This window comes from Polyodon spathula, chromosome 29, assembly GCF_017654505.1.
Source record: "Polyodon spathula isolate WHYD16114869_AA chromosome 29, ASM1765450v1, whole genome shotgun sequence".
Taxonomy (NCBI): Eukaryota; Metazoa; Chordata; class Actinopteri; order Acipenseriformes; family Polyodontidae; genus Polyodon; species Polyodon spathula.
Window position 1 is genome coordinate 660,220 of NC_054562.1, and position 17,848 is coordinate 678,067.

The 17,848-nt window shown below is 48.3% G+C and overlaps 1 pseudogene; it reads right to left on the reverse strand.

The window, feature by feature from the left end:
* Positions 1 to 1,018: 1,018 nt before the first annotated feature.
* On the reverse strand, positions 1,019 to 15,673 carry LOC121302349 (annotated as a pseudogene).
* Positions 15,674 to 17,848: the final 2,175 nt, after the last annotated feature.

The following is a 17,848-nucleotide window of genomic DNA, read 5'->3' on the forward strand; positions in this document are numbered from 1 at the left end:
TCTATATATATATATATATATATAGAACTCTCTAAGCTTTTTGATCTTTTTTTTTTCATTTTTCTCCTTTTTGCAATTTTAGGTTTTATTTTATAATTCCAATTTTATTTCTATTTTTTTGTATTTATACTTTTTTCATTGTTCTAATGTTTGTTTTTGCAAACTTTTTTCAAATTTTCTAATTAAAACCGCATTTCTTGTTTCCCCCCCCCCCCTCTTTCTCAGTTTGATAGCATTTTGTAAGACACTGGTTTTCATGTAATGGCTTCATTGTTTTGTTGTGTGTGTGTGTGAAGTGTTTTGGAATCGTTGGGATGAAAGCTGCTATAGCAGGAAGCTTGGTGGATCAAGGGGTAAAAAAAAGGGGGTTGGATACCATGAGGCTCAGCCCCTGACTCCCTGTGTGTGAGACCCCGAGTCACTGAACCTCCCTGTGCTCCGTCCTTCGCATGAGACGCCAAACAAACGAGGTCCTATTGGAAGAGACTCTGCAGCAGCCCCTGACTCACTGTGTGTGTGTGAGAGACCCTGAGCGAGTCACTGAACCTCCTTGTGCTCCGTCCTTCGGATGAGACGCCAAACAAACGAGGTCCTATTGGAAGAGACTCTGCAGCAGCCCCTGACTCGCTGTGTGTGTGTGAGAGACCCTGAGCGAGTCACTGAACCTCCTTGTGCTCCGTCCTTCGGATGAGACGCCAAACAAACGAGGTCCTATTGGAAGAGACTCTGCAGCAGCCCCTGACTCACTGTGTGTGTGTGCGAGACCCTGAGCAAGTCACTGAACCTCCTTGTGCTCCGTCCTTCGGATGAGACGCCAAACAAACGAGGTCCTATTGGAAGAGACTCTGCAGCAGCCCCTGACTCACTGTGTGTGTGTGAGAGACCCTGAGCGAGTCACTGAACCTCCTTGTGCTGCGTCCTTCGGATGAGACGCCAAACAAACGAGGTCCTATTGGAAGAGACTCTGCAGCAGCAGCAGTTGTTGATGATAAACTCAATTTAATAAACTTCCATAAACTCAAAGATATCTATTTTTATTAAGAAATAACAGCTGTTAGAGTTTATAATGTTGTACTCTTAATCAGGTTACAAATAGTTCTGTAAAATGCACATAATCCATTTAAAACTGCCATATATTTCAATGATAAAATTTTAGAAGAAAGCATGGCTTTTAGGATTAAAATTGATGTACTTTACTTGATGTAATTTATTTTAAAAAGTTCAAAATAGTTCTGTAAAATGCATATCATTCATTTAATAAACTTCCATACATATTTCAATGATAAACTTTTGCAGGAAAGAATGGCTTTTCAGGTTTATATTATTGTACTGTCACTAAAGTTAAAACATATTTCTGTAAAATTTGCATAATCCATGTAGTAAACTTCCATATAGTCTAATGATCAACTTTTTAATATATATATGTGTGTATAAGAAATAATTTATTTTTGGATTAAAAATGCTGTATTCTTATTAAAGGACTTGAAACTTAGAACGACCTCTGCATCCAGTCCTGGGTTTCTATATATATCTATATAGATATATCCTTTTCACCACTCTTAACAAGGATCTGACTTTGTACAGGTTAACTTTTATGAGCTGTTTTTGCACAGCTAAAATGATTGAAAAATTTCACATCAAAAAAGAATCCCAAACTCCCTTTTCCGAAACCCAGGACTGGGGCTGGGGCTGGGGCTGGGGCTGGGGCTGGGGCTGGAGGAGGGGGTGGGAGGCAGGAGCTTACCCCCCCCCCCATTTTCTGCTCTGATTTAAAAAAGCATGAAATATTTCAAGCTGTGACTATCCAAAAGACAAAACCCCAAACCCTTCTCCCGGCTTCTAACTATTTAAAATCCGACAAGAAATAAGACACGGGATAATCGGGAGAATCGATCCCCAGGATCTGGCAGATGCTGAGCAGCTGGAGCCTCGCGGCGTCTCTATCCTGGCTCTGACAGGCCACGTTGCAGTAGGGCTCCTCGTACTCGCTCGAGATCAGCTCGTCGTCCAGCTGGTTGAGACGGATCACCCCTCGGGAGTGCAGGAGACGCAGCACCTCCGAGCTGGCGGTGGTCCTCAGGGCACGGAGATGCTGGGAGACGATACACATGACCCCGATGAGGTGACACAGTGGCGGGGAGGCTTCAGGGATCCTGGGGCGGAGCCCGCAAGCCACCGCAAATGCGGCGAAGAGGAGGTCAGCCCCGTAGACTGCCCGGATCCAGTCGCGGAGGTAAAAGCCGCCCATCCTGGCGTTGATCTCGATGAGCCTGGGTCCCGTGGGTGTCATCTTCATCTCCACGTTGAAGACGCCGTCTGTCAGACCGCAGCCCAGGCAACAGCGGAGGGCGGCTTCGACCAGTTGAGCCCGCTTGTCAGGGCGGAGGTAGCTGGGCATGGCGGCGGCCGTCTCTGTGAAGCCGGGGACTCTAGTGGGGCCGTTGTCAGAGATGAAGGCGGCCACTTTCTGCCCGTCGAAGAGGACCAGGTCGACGTCGTGCTCCGTGCCAGAGAGGTACTCCATCAGGGTCATGGCGTTGCCCCAGCCTAGCCCGATGCCCGGATAGTCGGTCTCTTCCCGGAGGTCGCTGGAGATCTTCTCAAAGTGGGCTTGGCATTCTTCCGCAGAGTCGACGCGCTTCACTCCCACCGCCCCGGCCCCGTACTCCAGCTTCATGACGGCTGGGAAAGAAACGAGCCGGGCTGCCTTCTCGACGTCAGCGCGGGACTCCAGGTGGTAGCAGGGCACGGCGTAGGTGTGAGGGGAGGGGGCCCAAACTGAGCGGGAAGAAAGAGGCAAAGGTAGAGGAGAATCCGGGAAGAGATCGGAAATTCTATCGATGGGTGCAGCTTTTTCCAACAAGGGATCCCGGACGGGATTGCCGGACAGCTTGGTGAGGTTCACTCGGTTGTTGGCGATGTTGGAAATGCCGTTGTTGGAAGGAGAAGCAGAAGGAGAATCGACGACAGTGATGGATCCATTTGAGGGCTCCACGGATCGGATCAGGGAGGAGAGGCGAGGAGAGGAGTAACAGTAGCCAGGAGTGGGTTCTGGGGACGAGAGGGGGAGGGTAGGGTGAGGAGGAGAGCTGGTGGTTTTGGGTTCCAGGGAAGAGGGTGGGAGGAGGTCGGCCAGGCTGGGTTCCGCAGGGGCCCCCTTCAGCAGGTGGAGGTGGGTTTGGCTCTTCTGTTTGGCGGTCCGCACGGCCTGGGGGGGGCTGCTCCTTAGTCCCAGTCGCTCACAGACCAGCGCCGCCAGCACCACACAGTCATCCCAGAAAGAGAGGCAGCCGTCGGGGCGGATCCCACGCTCGGACAGGGCCTCACAGATCCGGGAGCAGTTCTCCAAGTCCCGCTTGTGGTCGGTCAGGTCCAGGTGGATGAAGGTGGCGACCAGACCGGCCGCGAAATGAGTGGGGTCAGACTCCACGAGGTGGATCTGTGTGGAGGAGAGGGAAGGGTACGAGTCAGGAGGCGAAGAGCGTGAGAGGGAGAGAGAGTAGGGTGGAGAATGACAAGGAAATAGGGAGAGAGAGCAGGGTGGATGAGAACAATGAGAGAAGAGGGAGAGAGAGAGAGCAGGTTGGAGGATAAGAATGAAAGGAGAGAGAGAGAAGGGTGGGGAATAAGAATGAGAGAAAAAGAGAAAAAGTTGCAGAAGGGACAGAGAGAGAGCACGATGGAGAGAGAAGCACTGCAACAACCGTTGCCCGACTCACCTTCAGCCCGAAGTCTCTCGCCGACTCCCACACGAAGGTCTTGCTGACTCCACCCGCGCCGATGATCAGCAGGCTCCGCCCCTCCATGATGTAGCGCTGGGAGCGGCTCAGGGGCGTGTGCAGCAGAGCCCCGCCCCCGGACAGGAAGAGCCCGCAGCTCTCCAGGCAGCGAGACGGCTTGAGACCCAGACAGAACGGGGTGACCACCTGACCGGAGCATGAGAGGAGCATGTCTACTCCTGAGGGAGAGGGGGAGAAAGGGAAAGGGTTAGGGGGACGGGGAATACTCCTGAAGTACATACAAGATTACTCCCTTCTCCTTCCCCCTTTCATGCTCCTGGATTGGCTTACCTATCATGTCCGTCTGTGCCACCCGGCCCCCCCGTTGCTCAGGCGACAGCCCTGCCTCCATCTCCATGGCGACACGGAGGCAGGTTTCAGCAGTGTTCTTCACCTGGCTGAGTATGCTGGAGCACTGGGCCGGGTCAGAGAGGCCCCAATCCTGCAGAGTGGTCTCTAGAGATTGAAGAGGAGAGGAGCCGTGCCGAAGAGGTCTGTCTGAACGACCCACACTGCACACCAACTGAGAGAGGAAAGGGGAATGTAGGAGAGAGACAGGTATGGGACCATTTCATTCTCTGTCCCGCCACCTTGCCCTCTCTGCACCATCCTCCCCAGATCTTTCCCTCCCTCTTCTCCTCTCTCTCCTCTTCCCTCTCTTGCTTTTCCTTATACACCCCAACCCACACCCCCTGGCTCCTCCTGCCTTCTTTCCCCAGTTCCCAAACCTGATTCCCCTCCTCCCCCTCCCCCTCCTCCTCCTCCTCCCCTCTCACCTGGTTGAGCAGGGGCAGTCCCTCGGGATCGGGTTACCACAGCACACATCCGAAAAGAGAGGTCAGGACGAGGGACATTCACATCTGAGAGAGAGGAGAGAGGGAGAGGGAGAGAGAGAGAGGAGAGAGGAGGAAGATGGAAAGGGAGACAGGGGAGAAAGAGAGAGATAGATAGAAGAGGAGAAGTGAAAAGGGGGAGAGAGGGATAGAGAGGAGAGAAAAGGGATGGGGTAGGGAGAGATAGATAAGAAGGGGTAAGAAATATGGAAATTATTACAGAATATTGGAGAGGGGAGGGAGAGGAGGGAGATGGGGGTTACAGAGGAAAGAGAGAGAGAGTGGGATAGGAAGAGAGAGAGAGAAGGGGGTTCCATTAAGAGACTGTCTAATGAACCAAACAAGGTAATCTTTACCTTCGTTTGGGGGGGGGGGGGGGGGGGGGGGGGGGGGGGGGGGGGGGGGGGGGGGGGGGGGGGGGGGGGGGGGGGGGGGGGGGGGGGGGGGGGGGGGGGGGGGGGGGGGGTCTTGATTGTTTTGCATTTAAAACGTAAATAAAGCAAAAAGCTCGTTGAAACTTCAGTACATGTAAATTTTTTTTTTATTCGTCTTCTGAAAATGAAAAAAAAAAAAAAAAAAAAAAAAACAGTAAGATGCAAAACACAAAACGAGGCAAAAGAACACACAGAGAGCGCCTGAAAAAACCTGAGATTGCTTTTGTGAAATTAACAGCTGTTTCACCTCTTAACTAAAGACTTGACTGAAGGCTGCTCTAAGGGCGTTGGAAAGGTGACCCTGTAGTTGTGTCTGAGGAGTTGGATTTGATTCCCAGGCGACAGGTACATGGTTGAGAAAGAGGGGGCTGCATATTTCTCTTCAATCCAGAGACCACCCCAGCCTGTTCAGTTAGGGGGAGGGGGGCGGGTAACTTGAAAACAGAATTGTCTAGCGAGAGTTCTGTCTGTCTGTCTGTCTGTCTGCTGTTGTCTGTCTACAAGGTCCTGTTTGGAAGTGGCTATGCAGCAGCAGTGGTTGTTGATGATGCATAGTTCACCCCCCCCTAGCCTCTGGAAGTCTCCTTAGAGGAAAAGCGTCTGCTTAAGACTCATTGATACTAATGTGCTGTTGTGTTGGGTTGAGTGGGGGGGGGTGGGGGGGCAGATTTTTAGTCTAGGGTCTGGGGGGGTTGCGATGGCCCCCAACGCTACCGGCGGGCGGGGGGGCAGCCCTCCCCCCCAGGGAGGGGGGGAGGGAGGAGGCCCCCTCCTCCCCTCCTCTCCTCCTCCTCCTCTTACGTCTGTACGCATCCCAGGTCTGAGTGAGGACAGGAGACACTGGAGACATGGTGGGACAGAAGGCCTCCAGCAGCGCGGTTTCTCCTTCCTCCAGCAGGGGCAGCAGCGAGCACACCTCCCTCCGGACCGCCTCGCAGTCCCGCTTCTCCAGGAACCGCACCGGCCGCTGGGAACCGATCCAGCGCCCCCCACTGGGCTTTAGCACCACCTGCAGGGCAGGAGGAGAAATGACACCCCCTCCGAGGAAACGGTTTGGAAATTCATTACCCTGACAGGGGTTTCATATCGTTTGTTATACTGTGTATGTAAGAAGAAAGATTTGAACATTCACTGTTAATTCTCAAGAATAAAAAAGTGCCTCTAACAATAAGCTTTGGTAACTGTCTGGAAAACCATAGATTTCTAAGAAAATTCTTTACCTTGGTAAATGTTAACAGTTACCAGTAAAACTTCAGATTTACCAGCTTCTGATTTTTACCGTAATATATAAACTATCTGAACATGATTTAGCGATTGGTTGAAATCTGACATGTGATTCTCAACAGCAAATACTGCACAGCGATTGGTTGAAATCTGACATGTGATTCTCGACAGCACAATGATTGGTCCAATTCTTAACAGTCCCGGACTGTACCTTGCTGTATGGCTCCATAGCCAGAGACTCCAGAAACTTGAGCACCTCTCTCTGCACCAGCTCCCCCTGCCCCTCCCTCTCCGTCAGACTGAACGCGGTGACGCTGGTGCCCTCGGTCTGGTAAGAGCGGGTGGGGCGGTACATCAGCCCCAGGGTGGGGGGGCAGCGGACCCGGTTCCTTTCCAGCAGAACCCGAGTCAGGAGCGTGTCTCCCAGCAGCTCTGCCAGCCTCGGGGAGCTGCCCATGGGACAGTCTGCCTCCCGGGTTACATCCTGCCCCTCCTCCCCGCCCACAGGAAGCAGATAGGTGACACGGCGGGGGGGGCGGAAGTCCTCGAGGAAGGTGCGGCCCCCCAGCTCGAAGGAGATGCCGCGGTGGAGGAACAGGGAGGAGAAACCCGGGTGCAGAGGGGAGGGGGAGCGGGAAAGCCAGGAGGGAGACAGGCAGAGGAGCACTTCACCTGTAGAGGAGAGGGGGGAGAGGAGAGAGGAGATAGAGAAGGGAAAATAGAGAGGAATGGAGGAAGGAGCGGGAGGATGTGAAAAAGGGGAGGATTGGGAGAGATACAGAATAACGAAGATGGGTAAAGGAGGAGGGAGGAGAGGAAAGGGGGTAGGAAGGGGATAGAGAAGGGGGAGGAGAGGGATATAGGATAGAGAATAGGGGTAGAGGAGGGTGAAAGGGGGGTTATGGAAAAGAGAAGGAGGTTGGGGAAAGGAGAGAGGAGAGAAGCAGATGACAGGGATGGAGTAAGGAGAGGGAGATGGCACAGGTGGAGAAAGAAGAGAGAGACAGGGCAGGGGAAAGAGAAGGGAAAGAAGTGAGGAAAAGAGAGAGGGTGAGGAAGGAAGAGGAGAGAGTAAGAGTCAGTTATCATAACAATATTTAAAATAGAACATGTAAATAACAAGTAAATAATGCAGTGATAGCACTGCTAGAATAAGAGACCAGAGACGCATTATAAAAACCTTGGAGTTAGCGCCCCTTTAGAGGGGGGTGGATCAATGATTTGGGAGGCGCTACAGGGGGTCAGGAATTGGATTTTCGTGTCTCTGTAATGACTTGGTGTGTTTCTAAGAGTTTGGGGATTACCTCTAATCAAAAGGAGAGGGCTTTCTCTTGCTATAGCTTATATATTGCTAATAATAATAATAATAATAATAATAATAATAATAATAATAATAATAATAATAATAATCATCTTCATCATCATCATCAAATGTGTCAGACTTTTCTCTTACCTGGGGTCTCTCTGCCTCCCTCTAGCAGCAGGGAGAGGTATGGCAGGGGGGATCCCAGCACACAGATGGTGATGTCTGAATTGGAGGAGACTGAAATAGAAACACCCAGACAGACACACAAACAAATGGGGGTTAAAGAAACGAATGTCTCTATTCTGCTCTCTGCCTCTCCCTCGCTCGTTTTCATCTGCCTATCCTCTCCCCTCTTCCCTCTTCCCTCTACCCGCTCTCCTCTCCCTCACCTTTCCTCTCCCTCTCCTTCCTCCTGATTCTCCCCTCTCCCATCTCACTCCTCACTACTCTCCCTTCTCACCTGTCGCTGGCTCTCTCGTTCGATCTCGTGTCTCAGGCAGTCCCGCCTCACGCAGAGTGTTTTGCAGGAGTTTGTAAAGCTGCCCCACTCTCTCCCTGCCTCTCTCTGCACCTCCCACCCCCTCCTGGGGGTCCGGCTGGGTGATGATGTAGGGGTCCAGGGAGCCCTTTGCAAAAGGGGAAAATTCACAGGGGTGGGGGTCCAGGGAAAGCTACCGAAAAAAAAAATTCAGGTGAGAGATTAAACTAAAAAGTCTCCCCTGGTAAAGGAACGGCCGCGTGGTGTGCAGCGGGGTAGTCACACAGTCAGGGGAGCGCAGGGGTCCCCAATGGTCTCCCCTGGTAAAGGCACGGCCGCGTGGTGTGCAGCGGGGTAGTCACACAGTCAGGGGAGCGCAGGGGTCCCCGACGGTCTCCCCTGGTAAAGGCACGGCCGCGTGGTGTGCAGGGGGAGTCACACAGTCAGGGGAGCGCAGGGGTCCCCGACGGTCTCCCCTGGTAAAGGCACGGCCGGGTGGTGTGCAGCGGGGTAGTCACACAGTCAGGGGAGCGCAGGGGTCCCCAATGGTCTCCCCTGGTAAAGGCACGGCCGCGTGGTGTGCAGCGGGGTAGTCACACAGTCAGGGGAGCGCAGGGGTCCCCGAGGGTCTCCCCTGGTAAAGGCACGGCCGGGTGGTGTGCAGGGGGAGTCACACAGTCAGGGGAGCGCAGGGGTCCCCGACGGTCTCCCCTAGTAAAGGCACAGCTGCATGGTGTGCAGGGGGGAGTCACACAGTCAGGGGAGCGCAGGGGTCCCCGAGGGTCTCCCCTGGTAAAGGCACGGTCGCGTGGTGTGCAGGGGGAGAGTCACACAGTCAGGGGAGCGCAGGGGTCCCCGAGGGTCTCCCCTGGTAAAGGCACGGCCGCGTGGTGTGCAGGGGGGTAGTCACACAGTCAGGGGAGCGCAGGGGTCCCCAATGGTCTCCCCTGGTAAAGGCACGGCCGCGTGGTGTGCAGCGGGGTAGTCACACAGTCAGGGGAGCGCAGGGGTCCCTGAGGGTCTCCCCTGGTAAAGGCACGGCCGCGTGGTGTGCAGGGGGTGAGTCACACAGTCAGGGGAGCGCAGGGGTCCCAGAGAGTCTCCCCTGGTAAAGGCACGGCCGCGTGGTGTGCAGGGGGAGTCACACAGTCAGGGGAGCGCAGGGGTCCCCGAGGGTCTTTCCTGGTAAAGGCACGGTCGCGTGGTGTGCAGAGGGAGAGTCACACAGTCAGGGGAGCGCAGGGGTCCCCGACGGTCTCCCCTAGTAAAGGCACGGTCGCGTGGTGTGCAGAGGGTGAGTCACACAGTTAGGGAAGCGCAGGGGTCCCCGAGGGTCTTTCCTGGTAAAGGCACGGCCGCGTGGTGTGAATCAAAGACAAGTAGACAACACCAGGTGCAGCAAATCAAAACTCAAAAATGAAGACTAGACCCTGCTTCCTGAATTCGGAATGACTGAGGCTTCAGACAGAGTAGGTTTGTCATGGGAAAGGTCAGTTCTGTCCAGGAATGTAGAGAATTTAAAGGAATGGTTTTGACGACAGTTCAAGAACAGCTCCTCAAGTCATATTGTACCGCTGGGGTCGAACGTACTGGATTACAAGGAAACTAAGAATCTATTTCCAAATGCCATTGATACCAAACACGATTCAGACAGCCCCCCTGAGCTTCAATCTGCATAGTTTAATATATTATACAGCAACACCAAACACGATTCAGACAGCCCCCCTGAGCTTCAATCTGCATAGTTTTATATATTATACAGCAACACCAAACACGATTCAGACATCCCCCCCTGAGCTTCAATCTGCATAGTTTAATATATTATACAGCAACACCAAACACGATTCAGACACCCCCCTGAGCTTCAATCTGCATAGTTTAATATATTATACAGCAACACCAAACACGATTCAGACACCCCCCTGAGCTTCAATCTGCATAGTTTAATATATTATACAGCAACACCAAACACGATTCAGACAGCCCCCCTGAGCTTCAATCTGCATAGTTTTATATATTATACAGCAACACCAAACACGATTCAGACACCCCCCCTGAGCTTCAATCCATAGTTTTATATATTATACAGCAACACCAAACACGATTCAGAGAGCTTCAATCTGCATAGTTTTATATATTATACAGCAACACCAAACACGATTCAGACAGCCCCCCTGAGCTTCAATCTGCATAGTTTTATATATTATACAGCAACACCAAACACGATTCAGACAGCCCCCCTGAGCTTCAATCTGCATAGTTTTATATATTATACAGCAACACCAAACACGATTCAGACACCCCCCTGAGCTTCAATCTGCATAGTTTTATATATTATACAGCAACACCAAACACGATTCAGACACCCCCCTGAGCTTCAATCTGCATAGTTTTATATATTATACAGCAACACCAAACACGATTCAGACAGCCCCCCTGAGCTTCAATCTGCATAGTTTTATATATTATACAGCAACACCAAACACGATTCAGACAGCCCCCCTGAGCTTCAATCTGCATAGTTTTATATATTATACAGCAACACCAAACACGATTCAGACAGCCCCCCTGAGCTTCAATCTGCATAGTTTTATATATTATACAGCAACACCAAACACGATTCAGACAGCCCCCCTGAGCTTCAATCTGCATAGTTTTATATATTATACAGCAACACCAAACACGATTCAGACAGCCCCCCTGAGCTTCAATCTGCATAGTTTTATATATTATACAGCAACACCAAACACGATTCAGACAGCCCCCCTGAGCTTCAATCTGCATAGTTTTATATATTATACAGCAACACCAAACACGATTCAGACACCCCCCTGAGCTTCAATCTGCATAGTTTTATATATTATACAGCAACACCAAACACGATTCAGACAGCCCCCCTGAGCTTCAATCTGCATAGTTTTATATATTATACAGCAACACCAAACACGATTCAGACAGCCCCCCTGAGCTTCAATCTGCATAGTTTTATATATTATACAGCAACACCAAACACGATTCAGACAGCCCCCCTGAGTTTCAATCTGCATAGTTTTATATATTATACAGCAACACCAAACACGATTCAGACAGCCCCCCTGAGCTTCAATCTGCATAGTTTTATATATTATACAGCAACACCAAACACGATTCAGACAGCCCCCCTGAGCTTCAATCTGCATAGTTTAATATATTATACAGCAACACCAAACACGATTCAGACAGCCCCCCTGAGCTTCAATCTGCATAGTTTTATATATTATACAGCAACACCAAACACGATTCAGACAGCCCCCCTGAGCTTCAATCTGCATAGTTTTATATATTATACAGCAACACCAAACACGATTCAGACAGCCCCCTGAGCTTCAATCTGCATAGTTTTATATATTATACAGCAACACCAAACACGATTCAGACACCCCCCTGAGCTTCAATCTGCATAGTTTTATATATTATACAGCAACACCAAACACGATTCAGACACCCCCCTGAGCTTCAATCTGCATAGTTTTATATATTATACAGCAACACCAAACACGATTCAGACAGCCCCCCTGAGCTTCAATCTGCATAGTTTTATATATTATACAGCAACACCAAACACGATTCAGACAGCCCCCCTGAGCTTCAATCTGCATAGTTTTATATATTATACAGCAACACCAAACACGATTCAGACACCCCCCTGAGCTTCAATCTGCATAGTTTTATATATTATACAGCAACACCAAACACGATTCAGACACCCCCCTGAGCTTCAATCTGCATAGTTTTATATATTATACAGCAACACCAAACACGATTCAGACAGCCCCCCTGAGCTTCAATCTGCATAGTTTTATATATTATACAGCAACACCAAACACGATTCAGACACCCCCCTGAGTTTCAATCTGCATAGTTTTATATATTATACAGCAACACCAAACACGATTCAGACACCCCCCTGAGCTTCAATCTGCATAGTTTTATATATTATACAGCAACACCAAACACGATTCAGACACCCCCCTGAGTTTCAATCTGCATAGTTTTATATATTATACACAACACCAAACACGATTCAGACACCCCCCTGAGTTTCAATTCCATAGTTTTATACATTATTCAGCAATGTACTTTTCTATAAATATCGCAATGCATAATAAAGTGGACAGCATTTAGATTGACCTACATTAATATGGCAGTCAAAGAAGATTTGAAATACACTCTAGTAAAAATCAGCCATGATTAGAGTTAATCTTAAACTGCTCTAAATACACAATACTTCCCTCCCTCCCAGTCCCTTCTCAGCTCCACTAGAGCCACACTGCTTGACCTACATTAATATGGCAGTCAAAGAAGATTTGAAATACACTCTAGTAAAAATCAGCCATGATTAGAGTTAATCTTAAACTGCTCTAAATACACAATACTTCCCTCCCTCCCAGTCCCTTCTCAGCTCCACAGAGCCACTGTTAGTGGACGAAGTCGTCTAGAATCTTGACGGTGAGCTACATTTTTGAAGCGAGGGAGGAATCTCTCCAAAAGATGCACATTGAAGCTCAGGGGGGCTGTCTGAAGCTCAGGGGGGCTGTCTGAATCTTGTTTGGTGTTGCTGTATAATATATTAAACTATGGCTATTGAAACTCAGGGGGGCTGTCTGAATCGGGTATGTCTGAATGTATGTTTTGCCTCTGTAAAAGTGTAGCTGTGCGGAACAGCCACACACACACACGGGCACACAGGTGTGCAGAAACTGCGCTTTCCGTCAGTCCCTGCGTCCGTGTGTCCTTCACGGTTCGTGTGTCTCTCAAACAAAGGCAAGTCACGCAGTTCAGCGGCGTGCTAATGCAACGATAACCCTACAGCTTTCCGAGGAACTGCCTTTAGAAAAACGCCAAGTTTTCTTGGGGAGAATCGCTCGACTCCCTTCCCTCGCGTCTCTGGTATTGAGTAGGAATCGGTCATAACCTCTCAGTGTCCTATCATAGATAGTCTTGATGAGACTAATTAAAAAGTATCGTTGTTTTAGAAGCGAGTATTTCTCTAATCTTGTCTTTGTTTGTTTGTTTTTGTTTGTTTGTTTGTTTGTTTTCACTGTTAGTTTCCTTAGAAATGCCTCGTCGCAGTGAATCGTGGGATTGTAGTCCTGGTCAAGGTGTTATCTCAGATTAAACGCTGATAAAGAACTACATATCCCAGTTTCCACTGCGGTAGCTCTGGCGTATAGATGGTGTGTGTGTGTGTGTGTGTGTGTGTGTGTGTGTGTGTGTGTGTGTGTGTGTGTGTGTGTGTGTGTGTGTGTGTGTGTGTGTGTAACTATGCCTTAAAAAAAAAAAAAAAAGTGTTGTTTCGCACAGTTTCACCCTGTGTGGTGTTTTGTGTGACAAGTTAGAAATAGTCAATAAAAAATATAGTGAGAGTCAATGAGAATACCCCACAACTATAGTAAAACAGATGTGTGTGCGTGTTTGTTTTGCAATTTTGTTCACATTATATAAGTAGACAATTCTATCAGAAAAGGGTTAGGTTTTTGGGTGCGGGTTAGGAATAGGGTTATAGCATATGTTACACTGCAACGCTGCATAGGAACATTGCAATGGTGTGTGAGCACACGTGTATTCACTAAGAAAGCACTATACAAACACACGATCATTAGAGACTTCATCTGATGAAGAGTGTTGTCTGGCTAATTCGTTGAGTGCTGCGGCTTGAATTAGCTTGCTGGGCCCCTGAGAGACTTTGGCTGCAGCCTGATCTCCGGTTACAGTAGTTTTAGATGACCGGCGGCTGGACTCTGTCCCCGACAGTACTGTTAGGAATGCTTCTCGCACAACCCTGTTTACAAGCTGGTGAATCGAGGTGCTGCTCCTTAAACCAAACATGTCCCCTAATCGCCACGCCAGCGTATACCGGTTATTGCAGCTTAGGGAATGAAGGATCTGTATGTATATTTTCCGTTATACGCCAGCTGTAGGAATATAGCAGTTTTTTTTTTACAGTGTCGATTTGTTTCCATTGAAGATAAAGTCTTTGTTAATGTCACCTCTTCTGTACGGATAACAGTTTGGGATAACAGTTATTGAGTCACACTGAGACATTATGATTATATATATATATATATATATATATATATATATATATATATATATATATATATATATATATAGTTTGTTGTGTCAGAAAGCATTAGCACTATACAGTAGTCATACTTCGTTAAGTTAAGAATAGATAGCATATGAGGGAATCTAATCAGCGGGCGTGTAAGTCAATGTGTTATTACACATGTTTCATTAGACTTTATGAAGCGCAATTAAATTCTAAGTGATGCAAAACTTTTTGTCCAGATTTCTATAATAAGCGTCAATTTCTTTCTCCCTCTCTCTCTCCTCTCTCTCTCTCTCCTCGCTCTCTTCTCTCTCTCTCTCTCTCTCTCAACCCCTCTCTCTGCCTCTCTTTCTCTTCCCCTCTCTCCTGCTCTCTCCCACCCTCACCCGTTCTCTCTCTCTCTCCTCTCTCTCCTCCTCTCTCTCTCTCTCTCTCTCTCTCTCTCTCTCTCTCTCTCTCTCTCACCCCTCTCTCTGCCTCTCTTTCTCTTCCCCTCTCTCCTGCTCTCTCCCACCCTCACCCGTTCTCTCTCTCTCTCTCTCTCTCCTGCCACTCTCACGGAGAGAGGGTGGGAGTGCCCCCCGGATAAGCCAGGGAGGAGAGGGAGGGCGAGGGAGATGGTTTAGAGTAGAGAGGAGAGAGGCGAGGATCTCTCTCTCCCTCCTCTTCTCTCTCTCTCTCTCTCTCTCTCTCTCTCTCTCTCTCTCTCTCTCTCTATCCAGCTCGGAGCTGGATTGCACAGGTGGGCTTGATTTGTTGTCGCTCGTGTGAAATCAAGCGTGATAAAACTCAGGAGGCTTTAGAATAAAGCGAGCGCAGTTATCAGCATCTCCGGTGTTTGTTGTCAAACATGCTTATCCTTGACTTCTTAAACACACCTTAAATAAATTGCAGCCCCGTGCAAACTTGTCAGGACACCTCCGGGTGTGTCATTGATAAGCTTATATACCCGCCTGCAGAATATCAATTTTAGGGCTCTACATTCAACTATTTGTGACTTTACCTGACTAGTTTATGGTCTCCATAAATGCTACAACGCTGTCTGAAACTTTTGAGCGACTAATAATACAACGAGATGCTACAAATAATATTTATTATTATTATTATTATTATTATTATTATTATGATAAGAACTAATTTATTATTATAGTGATTAGAAACTAATTTGTCGGAGTGTTACAGCCTTGGTTGTCATCAAATTTTTTAAAACGGTTTTGTAGTTTGCAAACTCAAGTCAGGTAATAATGCAATAATTTACGTGTTGCAATTAAGCATGCAATGTCTGTCTGGTCTGTAAAGCATTGCACACCAATGTATATGTTATATATATATATATATATATATATATATATATATATATATATATATATTATATATATATATATATATATATAATATGTAAACAAATGTGCATAAAAACAAAATTGCCAAACACCATGTTGTAGTCCAGTTGCAGAGCACGAGACAGAGAGACTGAGACCAAACAAGTGAGTGAGTGAGAAAATACAGAGAGAAAGAGAGGGGGAGGGAGAGAGAGAGAGAGAGAGAAAGAAAAAGAGAGGGAGAGAGAAGAGGGGAGGGAGAGTTCCAGGTCCACAAGAGGCACCTTCTGACGATTGAGACTAAACAGAGGGGGGGAGGGGGAGGGGGTGGGGGGGGGGGGGAGAAGGGGAGGGAGAGCATCCAGTGACAGGGGATAGAGGCGGAACGAGTGACTGAGCGGAGAACGAGTGACTGAGTGAGAGGGGGGGGAGGTGAGAAGGGGGTGGGAGAGAGAGAAAGCAGGGAGAGAGAAGGGGGAGGGAGAGCCTGTGTAAGCAGGTGGAGAGAGGAGAACGAGTGACTGAGTGAGCAAGAAACAGAGAGAGAGAGGGGGGGCGCGCGAGAGGTGAGAAGGGGAGGGAGAGAGAGAAAGCAGGGAGAGAGAAGGGGGAGGGAGAGCCTGTGTAAGCAGGTGGAGAGAGGAGAACGAGTGACTGAGTGAGTGAGAAACAGAGAGAGAGAGGGGGGAGGGTGAGAAGGGGGAGGGAGAGCCAGTGTAAGCAGGTGGAGAGAGGAGAAGACAGGTCAGTGGTGTGATTAATTCAACTGGCAGGCTGTCATTTTAGACCAGTCAGGGAGAAACGTTTCAAGGGTGAACATTTAAACAGACGCCTGTATTTATGAGTGAAGATAGGGGGAGTGGGGGGGGGTATATAGACCCACAGCCAGTCACCAGCCTCTCATTCTTGCCTTTCACCTTCATCTGGAGGCCTGGGTTCCAATCTGGGGGGAGTTTAGGGGTCATAAAGACAGACAAAAACTTTTAAAACATTTTCCCATCTATCACAATTGCAGTGAAAGTCGGCAATGCGAGATCACAGGGTTAGATGGAATTTAATTTCCATTGATCAGCACTCGATTGTAAAGGCGAGGGAAGGACGGCCTCCAGCGAGCTCAGAGTGGACACCTGCAGGGCCGGAGTTTGTCCTCCGGGGGGCGGAGGGGGCTGTAGCTCTCTGATATATGCTCTGGGATTCCTGGGTGTAGAAGAGGAAGCTGGATCGATCCTGGGATTGGAGGGAAGCCCGCTGGACCTTCGGGTCTTGAGGGAATCAGACATTCAAAAATAGGGGGAGAATATCGTTGGTAAAATAATTAGGTACTCTTAATGTATCAAAGAACAAGCCAGCGGGCCGACTGGAGGAGTGAAATGGAGTTCTCTTTCCCCCGCACCAAGGGTAAATTAACGTGTCTCACAGTCACAGCAGCTCAGTGCACCAAAAACACAAAACAACTTTCAGTTCTCTTCAGAGCAACGTGACAAAGCACTTGCTTGCTTTCTCTCCACTCTCTCAGCTTCATAGAGCCCAGTGAAAGCTGCTGAATAATGTTCCCTTGTTAACATATTGAATTGCACCCCCTCTATATAGAATGAACTCCCTCAGCTTCATAGAGTCCAGTGAAATCTGCTGAATAATGTTCCCTTGTTAACATATTGAATTGCACCCCCTCTATATAGAATGAACTCCCTCAGCTTCATAGAGTCCAGTGAAAGCTGCTGAATAATATTCCCTTGTTAACATATTGAATTGCACCCCCTCTATATAGAATGAACTCCCTCAGCTTCATAGAGTCCAATGAAAGCTGTACAATTATTTTAGTTTGAATAAATTATCACAAATTAAATAAATGGATGATATTTATTTATTTATTTATTATTGTCAAATTCTAAGATTGCAAAAGTTTTGATCAAACTATATCTATATATAATAATATATATATCATATATACTATATATATACGACTAGATATATATATATATATATATATATAGACTCTTCTTTCAGAAACTGATATTTTATCAAAGGTGTAGCGTGCGTGTGGGTGTGTCTTTATCGGCACGGTAACTAGGTGTTAATATCGCTGTGTGTGCTGGCAGTGGCTGTGTGGCTCAGTCCACTGATATAGCTGCAGTGTTCTGTAATCACTCCCATCCCAGTATTTAGCTAAGGGGTTTGCCTTTTTAAAATCACACTACGCGACCAGCACAGCACGGCACTAAAGGAACCAGAACAGAAACAAGACCTTACAAGGAGAAAGAGGAACTGAATGTTCCAGCACACCAGAAAACAGAGACCTTCAAGGAGAAAAAGAGGAACTCACAAGGGTCATGTGGTGATTTAACTCTGGTTCTACAGTATTGTTCGCTGTCAGACCCCTG